This window comes from Chinchilla lanigera, unplaced genomic scaffold, assembly GCF_000276665.1.
Source record: "Chinchilla lanigera isolate Chin_1 unplaced genomic scaffold, ChiLan1.0 scaffold00028, whole genome shotgun sequence".
Lineage (NCBI taxonomy): Eukaryota > Metazoa > Chordata > Mammalia > Rodentia > Chinchillidae > Chinchilla > Chinchilla lanigera.
The window spans coordinates 3,906,808-3,916,952 of NW_004955429.1; the positions used below are offsets into that span (position 1 = coordinate 3,906,808).

Here is a 10,145-nt window from a genome sequence, read left to right on the forward strand (position 1 = left end):
CATAAATGCCAATGCATACAAAGTACATTTTGCTGGAACAGCCAGGCAGTGAGGCATTATACAGCTATAAAGATGTTTAAGAACCGATAGAGAATCATTTTCTGAGTGTACTGCTAAGTGCAAAGTTAGCTGTATTGAGAGGATGGCACATTGCAGGGCAAGAAAAAAGAGGAGTGTGTGTGTGTGTGTGTGTGTGTGTGTGTGTGTGTGTGCACGCTCGCGCATGCATGTGAGAGAGAGAGAGACAGACAGAGGGAGAACACATATTGAGCAAATTAAATAAAAAATAGGCAGAATAAATAGTAAATGAAAAAACAATGAAATTTTTTTAAATAAAAAAAAAACAGAAAAAATCAATAAAACCAAAAGATGGTTCTTTGAAAACATTAATGAAATTGATAAGGCTCTAATCTGGCTAAGGAAAAGAAAACATGAAATGAAAGTACAGATTCTCCTTATCATGTGATGGTGTTAAATGCTGGTACATCCATTTATAAGGTAGAAATACTGCAAGTCATGAAAATGCATTTGATATCCTGAACCGAGAGCATTACAGCCTAGAAATGTGGACACTGAAGAGTCTCAGTTGTTTATTCTCATAATTACATGGATGACTGCAGCTTGCAGCTCTCTGCCCCTGTTTACCTTTACAAGACTACCCTGCCATGTGTCACAGCTGAGGAATAAACCAAACTTGCAAATTTGAAACATAATCTCTGCTGAATCATATTGTTTTAACACATCACAAAGTAGAAAAATTATTTAAGATAAAACGTAAGTCAGAGACCATGTGTACTAATACCCAAAATGAAAGAGAGAACAGCATTATAGAGTCCATGGAATTGGCAATGACTTTCCAATTTGGGTCAGTGATTGAGTAATTAAAGAAGGGGAAAACACCGCGAAGTATTCAAGTCACCCAAGTGAAATGAAAAAGAGACAGGAAAATAGAACAGAACTTGAGGGGAAGGAATGATGATTGGTTCATTTTAGAACTGGGTATATTTCCATGTTGAATAGAGAAGCAGTGGAAAACAATAAGTTAAAAGATAGATAATATCTAATAGAGTAAGGACTAGGCAAAGTCCAGGGTAACAATGACAAGCGTTTTATATAAGTATAAATGACTGAAATTTGGGAGGACATGACAGAAGATCCTGCCAGTGAGGAAAGGGAAGTGAGGTTAATCCTTTGAGAAGGGAGGAAGAAATTTGAAATGGGTGAAAACTGAATGCATGGTGGTGAGGACACTTCTGAGATTAGAATTCCTAAATTTACATTGATATATTAGATCATTTTCTCTGGCAGCATGAAACATCCAAAATGTAGAAGGTGAGAATTTCAATTATATGATTGGTAGAAGGGATATCAGTGAGTGGGCAAGAAGGCTGAGGATACTCATAAGAATATAGTGCATATAATCCAGTAGATTTGTCTGGATGGGAGAGAAAGACGATACAGTTAATAATACTCAAAGAAAATGAAAAGATCCAGGAACTACTACAAGACCCAGAGCTTACAGGCTGACCGATGACCAAGATAAGAAGTAGCAAGGTGGGGAAACATAAGCAGAGACACAGACAGACAGAGGAAGAAAGAAAAAGAAAGAGATATAGAAAGAAGAAGAAAAGGAGGAAGAGAGGAGATTTGTTTCACATTACATATTTCAGTAGTAAGCTTAGATGGTACTGGTTGTTGGCTTCCTTTGGAAGAACGATGGGTAACCACCATCTCAAAGGCCATGGGTATCATTCCAAAGACCTCAGTAAAAAAATGTTATTCCAACTCATTATCATGATCTCTCTGATATAAACCATCCTGGATTAGATACAAATTCCTCACAGTTTTTATTAAAATATTGCCATCTTTTTCAAATAATAAAAAGGTTTCTAGGATGTCAACATGAAATTTCAGGAACAATAAAATCTTTTTTGTTGAACTCCAACTGGTACCCTTCCAAAGTACATATTTGAAAACTCTCCAAAGAAGGCAGTAAGAAAAATTTTGTCATGTGCCTGAGTGTTTCTTTCATAAATAAAATATGATGCAAAGTACTTGAATGGGCTATTGGATGAGAACTGGCTGTATTGAGCATTTCTATTTTGATTTGATTAAAGTCTTAAAATTCAGCCTTTTGAAAGTAAAACTAAGTCCATATTAAATGGTCTTTCAAAATCTTGTTTTACAAACACTGTAGTGCTTTCAGACCAACATAACTTTAATCAAGGATAAACCAAGTAACATTGTTCTAAAACTCTTGTAGCATATTTGCAGACGCAGGAAAGGAAGAAAGTAATCCCAGGTAACAGAATCAGTATATATAAAGATATAAACACAAGGCAAAGGTGTGTGTGTGTGTGTGTGTGTGCGCGCGCACTCATGTGTATGTGTGCAAATAAATGCACACGTGCACTATAAAAATGTGGGGAAAGGCTAAATGATGTCACTGTACTTTTTGTTAATTTTTCTATTAATATTTGTGTTTTCTGTCAGGTCCTATGTGTTTTGGCAACAGGGGCCAGGTCTAACACGTTCACGGTTGTATTTACAATGCCATTGGAAGTATTTACGAAATAATGAGTAACAGGAGGAATATCAAGTGACAAGTGGAAGAATATTGAGTAAAAGATACATAATGTTAAGTAAAAACTTATGGTGAAGAAGCCCAGCATAGCCAAATTAGGGATGATTTTAAAAGAAATCAAGAAAACAAAAGTGATTAACAGAGTAAACAATAGGGAGTTTATTATATATCCTTGATCAGTGAAGTAATTTAATGAAAATGGCATTTTAGGGGAAGGGTAGGGATATAAAAGATTGTCAAGACTGGAGAAAAACAGAGAATAAAGAAATGAGTTGGAAGATGACACCTGTCTGCTTGTAAAAACTGAATTTGGTGTGGTAATTATAGGATTAGAGAAGGATGAGTTCTCTAAAGAGGCATTTCAAACTGACAACACATTAAACTTTAACACTATTTTTAAAGTCACCTATAATAACTCAGATCCACTTTTCTTAAGCTGATTTTTATAGTTTGGATCTGGGATGTTCCCCCAGAGTCTCATGCACTAAGAACTAGAACTTTGGAGAATAGGTGGATCTAGTAGATTCAAATGCTGGCGAGTTCATGACTGAGCATACAGTAGGGAAGTGGGGCCTGATCAGAAGAGGCAGCTCACTGGGGACACGACCTGGAAGATGCATCTTCCTCCCTGGCTCCTTCTTTCTCTCTTTGATTCCTGGCTTCCTTGACCTGAGGAGGTTTCCTCTGCCAGAGGCATTCCATCCTGCTGCTTCTGCCTTGGAGACAGAGGCTATAACCAAAATAAAGCTCTCCTCCTTTATTTTATTTTTGAGACAGGGTCTCAGAGTGTAGTAGAGGGTGCATTTGAGTTCACTACATACCCCAGGCTGTCCTCAAACTCACAATGATCCTGCTGCCTCAGCCTATCAAATGCTGGGATTACAGATGTGCATCACCATTCCCAGCTCCTCTCTTCCTATAAATTGCAAGTGTGTGTCAGATATGTTGTCCCAGTGATGAGAAAAGTGACTAAGACAGATTTTGATACAAGAGCAGAGTCACTGTGAATACACATGTTCTGAGTTTAAGAAGCTTTGGAACTGGCTAATGGTAGTTGTTTCAAAAGGTTTGGAGATACCTGCTAGAGAATCCCTAGAATGGTATAAGCTAAGCTTAATGGGAGATTCTGGCAAGAGCTCAGAAAACCACAATACTAGTAAAAATGCAAACTGAAAAGACCAAGCTCTGGGATTTCCCCGGAACTTTGAGCTTCACGCTCACAGTTTTATGCACTGCCTTCTGAGGGGCACACTGTCTACCCTCTCAGGCTTCCTGAAATCTGAGTGGAAGCCTCCCTGACCCTACAACTATTGCTCTCTACATACCCATACAAGCAGCACAATGTGGATGACACCAAGGTCTGCCACCAGTTTGATCAGTAACTTGGCCCTCGTGGATCATGGCCACAGAAGCCTCTGAGCACTTGGATGTCTGAGCACTGTGAAATGAATTCTGGGAATCAATGGCCTGAGCAGATGTTCTCAAACAGGGCCCTGGAGGCTCTTTTCTCAAAGCAATCTTTTAAAAAAGAATATGTAGAAAGATAGAAATAGACCTTCATAATAGCCCATGAAATAAGTTCTATTATTAGCCTTTTACAAATTAGAACGGAGAGCAAAGAGGGGTTGTGCAGCAAGCTCAATGTAAGAGTGGTAGAGCTCAGAGTTGAACTTCTAGGGCCTTTGTATACTGGAGCCGGAAATATGAAATGCTGTGTTAATCAAGGTTTGAAACCTCTTGCCTTTCTTCAATTTTCCGTTCTGTTTTTCTATGTTTTATATAAGAAACATTTATATCTCACATAACCCCTTCAGCAATCTTAAATTTAGATATCCAAAGATAGCATTTATAGTTGAGGAAGCTGAGGACACTGCCTAAGGTGATGGACCTATAGTAAACTGCATCTGAGATCTAAAGCCAGCTATTTCCAAACCTAAGCTCCCCCAGTTAGATTTGGGGGGAAAAATGGGTCACATCCTATCTTTTAATGAAAACTTACAAACTTCCTATTTATAAAAGATAATAATGAAATTGTTTAGAAAGTTTCAACATATCATTGACAACAGGCTTAACGAACATAACCCTTCCTCCATAAACATCAGAATAGCCTAAATCACAAGAGCTTCTTGCATGGGCAGGGGCAGGAACTTGTGTTACTGACTGAGCCAGGTCTGTAACTAGTGTGACCCTAAGTCCTTTATGTGCATGCTGCTCCAGGCCAGATCTCAGTCATTCTTACACTTGTGTAAATAATATGGAGACTCAAAAAAGACAGCTTTTCCCTTTTATTTGTAGTAAATTTTACCTTGTTAAATCTAATCCATCTCTCAGTTAATATTGCCTTAATCCAGGATTTCTTAGATGCCTTAATATGTTGAGATGCATTTTGACTCACAAAGAAGGGATTAGCTAGGAAACTTATGAGCTAAAACTGGCAATATTCATTGAACACATCTTAGTTTATTAACTGTGTGGAATACTGCTAGGACAAAGATGCTATCAAGATCTTTCAGGAAACTGATTTAGTCATTTTCACCTATTTATTTTTCTTTTATACACCTGCCTTATCTACAAGTTTGATAATGAAATTTTCTTTATCTGGGTTTACTTATTTAAATCATGATAAAAATGTTGGGCGTGACAAGGTGAAGGATGACATGCTCCTGGAAACCTCCCTGGAGCAGTTGTACTAGAAATGCTTTACACCTGCACCTTCCCACACAGCAGCCACAAGCTATCATAGCCATGAGTGAGTGCAATGTGGTGAGTGCAGATGAAGAATAGAAATTTTAATTTAATTTTAATTAATTAAGATTTAAATTTATATAGCTACATGTGGCTAGCATTTACCTACTGGATAGCACAGCAGTTAACACACCATGAATTAGTATTCATAGTATCAATGCTTTGATATGATTACCATAAGCATTTACTAATTAAGAATCCTTAACTGCCCTCAAATCTAATTTCTTATGCCAACATGAAGCATCAGGAAATACTTTGTTGAAGGCCACATATTGTGGTTATTGCATTTTATTCATCCTCCAGATTAGGAACTGAGAAATAAATCATAGTAGCCTGCATAATTTGTTCAGAATCTATTTTGGTATCATCTGATTGTAGTTTCCACTTCAAACAGTATGTAACATGAATTCTGGAGTTCTTTCTTAATAAGTAAATATGACTTCTGGGTACCATAGTAGGCAGCTCTCATACTCACATCATCGTAGGAAGTTCTATGGGACAGCATGGAACTAGAGCAGGAATTGGAAAATTACAGCCTGTGGACCACATAAGCCTACACTCTGTTTTGTTTTAATTTGGATTTTTTATTTTGTTCTGTATGCTTAACAGGCTCAGAATTGTTTCTACATGTTTAAAGAGTTTTTTAAAATAAGACAATTATATGATAGACAAATAATGTGGCTCACATATTTCAAAATATTTTACGACATGGATATTTTAGAAAAGGGTTGCTGACCTTTTCCAAGAGTTGTGTATATTCTAAAGTCTAAAACAAGGCCTGTAACAAGATCTACATGGCAAGTTTAAGGTGCAACTTCCCCCCCCGCCCCCGGTACCGGGGATCAAACTCATGAGCTTGAGCTTGCCAGGCAGGCACTGTGCTGCTGAGCTAAATCCCCAGCCCCTAAAGTGCAACTTTAAAGCCCAAATCTTGCCAAACTAGAGCGATGTACAAAACATCCTGGGTTTTCCAATGGAAAGTGGATCTAAGTTTTACTCAACAGTAAAAAGGAAGAAACTGTTTGTTGATAAATACCACAAACAGATGAACTGTAGGGACAAAAGCAGCCAAACATAAAAGAAAATGCATTGTGTGATTTCATCCATATAAAATTATAGAACAATCAAACCTATGATGGAAGAATCAGATTAGTAGTTATCTCACATCCCAAAGAAACCAAATGAAAAGGGAAAATTCAATGTGTCTTGAAATTGGTGGTGGGTTATACAGACAATGAGAAAAGTTTGCAATATTGATACATAGAGAGTATCATAGAGAACTATACAGAGTTCAACCACTTTTCCTTTTTGAAAATCTGAACATTTTGCTTTCCATACCATTTAATTTATACAAATCCTTCGTAATCCCAATATATAGAATGATTTACCTAAGCCAGAGCATACTTCAAGGCAAACAAAGGTTCACTCACAAGCTCTTTAACAATCCTGGGTATGCTTTTCCTACTAAGATTCACTTTAACTTAGTCTATCCCTTTTATCTTGAGAAAGTTCTATTTTGGGAAATACTAATTTACATAAAATTTGAGGAATTGATCAATTAAATCAGTATTTGTGAGGGTGAGAGCCAGAAGCTGACATTTTCTATTTCATTTCTAATGAATAATTAGGATTGAGAACTGGTTTAAGAACTAGACTTTTAATACTAGAAGAATCCTAAAAGGATAGCTAATCAGATCATCTTATTTCAGAGATACAGATCTAAGATACATGATATAGCTTTTATCAGATGAAAAATTTTATTATAAAACACTATTTCTAGACAGTTTCTCTTCTTGTCAACTCTTCAATTCACAGATACCTATCCTTTTCCCCAAATTTTCACAACATGTTTTGAAGGGATTTAAATGGCAGGAACAAAGCCAGGCATAGTGGTGCATACCAGTAATCCTAGCACACAGAAGGCTGAGGCAGGAGGATTGCTCTGAGTTAGAGGCCACTCTGGGCTACATAGTGAACTTATGGCCAGCCTGAACTACATAGTGAGATGTTGTCACAAAAAAAAGGAAGAATGGCAGAAATGTAGTTATCATATAACTGCATATGTAGTTATTACATAAAGCATATGTTGATAGTATACAAATGGTTGAAATAAGGGAAGAATTCACACTTGAATGAAATAAACTCGAGGGTCACTAAGCCACTACATTAGTTTCAGTCTATAATTAGCAATTAATGAGGTCAAGATGTTTTTACTTTGTCCTGCATAGTAGAGCTTCATTGAGACAAAACCTTATGTACTCAATTAGTTTTATTCTGCTATTGGATCCATCCTCATCCAATAAAACCTCTCTCTCCCTCCCATCCTCTCTGTCCTTCTTCTTTCCCTTGAAGTTTCTTCTACTTCCACATTCCTATTTCTTTTCTGCACAGGGGTTACCTAGGGATTAAAACAGTTTAGGAAAAAACTGTTCATCTTTGGGGATTTTTGTTTTGTTTCTACTTTCATTCATTCCAAAAGGGTTCATTCACATACAAACATTGAGGGACTAATTAAAATCATTCTTGTCTACTAAGCCTAAGAAGTACATATGAAGCTCTACCAGACATTCTTACTTTACACAACTCATAATAAACTGGTAAAAAAATTTATTTAAGAATATATGGTATGTCTTAAGGTCTGGCCCACACAGAAGTGCCTATCTATCCCCCAGTTGCAAGAAGTTGTCAGGAGAGCAGCAGCAAGCTGGCAGAGTGCTTATCAACAGAGAAAGAATCCCTCTGAGTTCTGACATCCAAACACTGGAATATAACAATGTGAGGCAGTGAAGAAAAAGGGAGGTGAGTTGCCCCAGACCCAGAAAGGACCTGAGGCACAAATTGAAGCTCGTGGAGTGAAGAGAGAGACTTCAATGCAGAAGAACGAGATACCCAAGAAGCCTTCTCCCTGGGATGAGAAACATTGTGCAAACGGAGCAGTACAAATCTGCCAACACACAGCGAGTGCTGGTGACCACAGAGACCTCCATAGAGAGAGACAGCAGTGGCAGGGATGTGAATGTGAAAGGCTACACCACTGCCATGAAGGATTGCACCAGAGGCCAGTGAGTGAGGAGAGCTCAGGTGTCATGCACAAGAAAGCAACTGTCAGGGACCCGCTCGGAGAGAGACCCCTACAGCTCAGAACTCAGAGTGGCTTCTGGCTCCATCTAGTGGCTCCTAGCTGGGCTCAGGCCCCCAGAAGGTGCACTGACCACTGCAAGTCACCAGAGGTTGCAGGTTCATTGGCTTTTGGGGATAAATCAATTATTATTTACCAGTGACAACAGAAACAAACCTGGAAGTGGAATTATTTGTTGTTGTTGCTTGGGTCTTGATTTGTTTGTTCTTGTTTTCTCTCACTCTTCTTTATTTTTGTAGTTTTTCTTTTTTCTTTCTTTTTCTTTCTCTTTCTCTCTTTCATTGACTGAACTTGTGTTTATATAAGTGCGAACGTGGTGTCCAGACTCCTTGTGGTTGTGGTTCTGTTCAGTTCATCTTTTTATCTCTTCTTCCTCTCCCTCCAAATTTCTACACCAGCCTCCCCAAGTTAGCGTGATTTCCCTTTGTCCTCCAGCCTTTTAATATCTTCCTTCTCTTCCATTTCCCTATTTTCTCCCTAACCCATTTTAAATTTTAACCCTTGAAGGCAAAATTGACCTCCTAAGGAGTATATACTGCATACAATTTTCTGGTTTGTCTTAGGATTTGTTATATAACCACAAATCTAGTTCATATGGTTAAAGTTGGCAAATTAATGGTTACTTCAGTTTGTCATTTTCTAGGCTGTGTTTTTATGTTATTATTAATATCACTATAGCCAAAAGTGATGTAATTATTCTAAACAGTTGTTATAAACATCATTGCCAGAATTAAACTAAAAAAAAGAAAGAAGTGAAAATGAGGAGACACTTAAATAAGTTGCAATCCCAAACATCACCAAAGGCAAACCCAGGCCACAATGAGGTGGGACAATTCAAAAAACACCCACCTGGCCTCTCTGAAGTGATAACAGCAAAGCAACTGAATGAGGCTCTAGGAAAAAATCAAATCAGAAATAGTCTCTCAGATAACCGCAGAGATGGTGTCCACAATGGAAAACATGCTTAGTGATTGTAAAGCAGAAATGGACAAGAAAATAGATGAGATGAAAACATTACAAAACAATGAATGCTCAGCATAGGAAAGAAATAGACTCCATAAGGCAGATTCAATCAGATATCCAGGAGGATAAAAATTCTATTAAAAGTATTCATAACAGATTAAATCATTGTGAGAACAGGATCTCAGATATAGAAGACAGGCTTGTAACTAGTGACTATGAAAAGAAAGATTTCTTAAGAACAGCAAGAGACTATGAGAACTCAATACAACAGCCACAAGATGAGGCCACGAAGAAGAACATAAGATTAATTAGAGTCAATAAGAAGCAGAAGATAGCACAAATGACATTAAAAAGCTGTTCATAGACATATGGCAGAAAACTTCCCCAGTAGAGAAAAAGAATTTGACATACAGTTAGATGAGGCATATAGAACTCCAACTGACCATAATCAAAAGTATCTACACCCAGGCATACCATAGTCAAGATTCCAGAAATTCAACACAAGAATAGAATATTAAAAGCTGTTAGGGAAAAGAAACAAATCACCTATAAAGAAAGCCCATCACAATCACAGCTGATTTCTCAACACAAATCCTGAAGTCAAGCAGAGCTTGGAGTGAAGTATTTAAAGCTCTAAAGGAAAACAGCCTTCAATCCAGACTGATGTACCCTGCAAAACTATCTTTCAAAATTGATGGAGAAACAAAATACTTC

At 37.5% G+C, this 10,145-nt stretch overlaps 1 protein-coding gene and 1 pseudogene across 1 annotated transcript in view; one reads left to right on the forward strand and one right to left on the reverse strand.

The window, feature by feature from the left end:
* Gpr158 (G protein-coupled receptor 158) overlaps positions 1-10,145 on the reverse strand; it is a 412,097-nt gene that overhangs the window by 265,044 nt on the left and 136,908 nt on the right. The window lies entirely within an intron of this gene.
* Positions 5,237-10,145, forward strand: part of LOC106148781 — a 9,954-nt pseudogene continuing 5,045 nt past the window's right edge.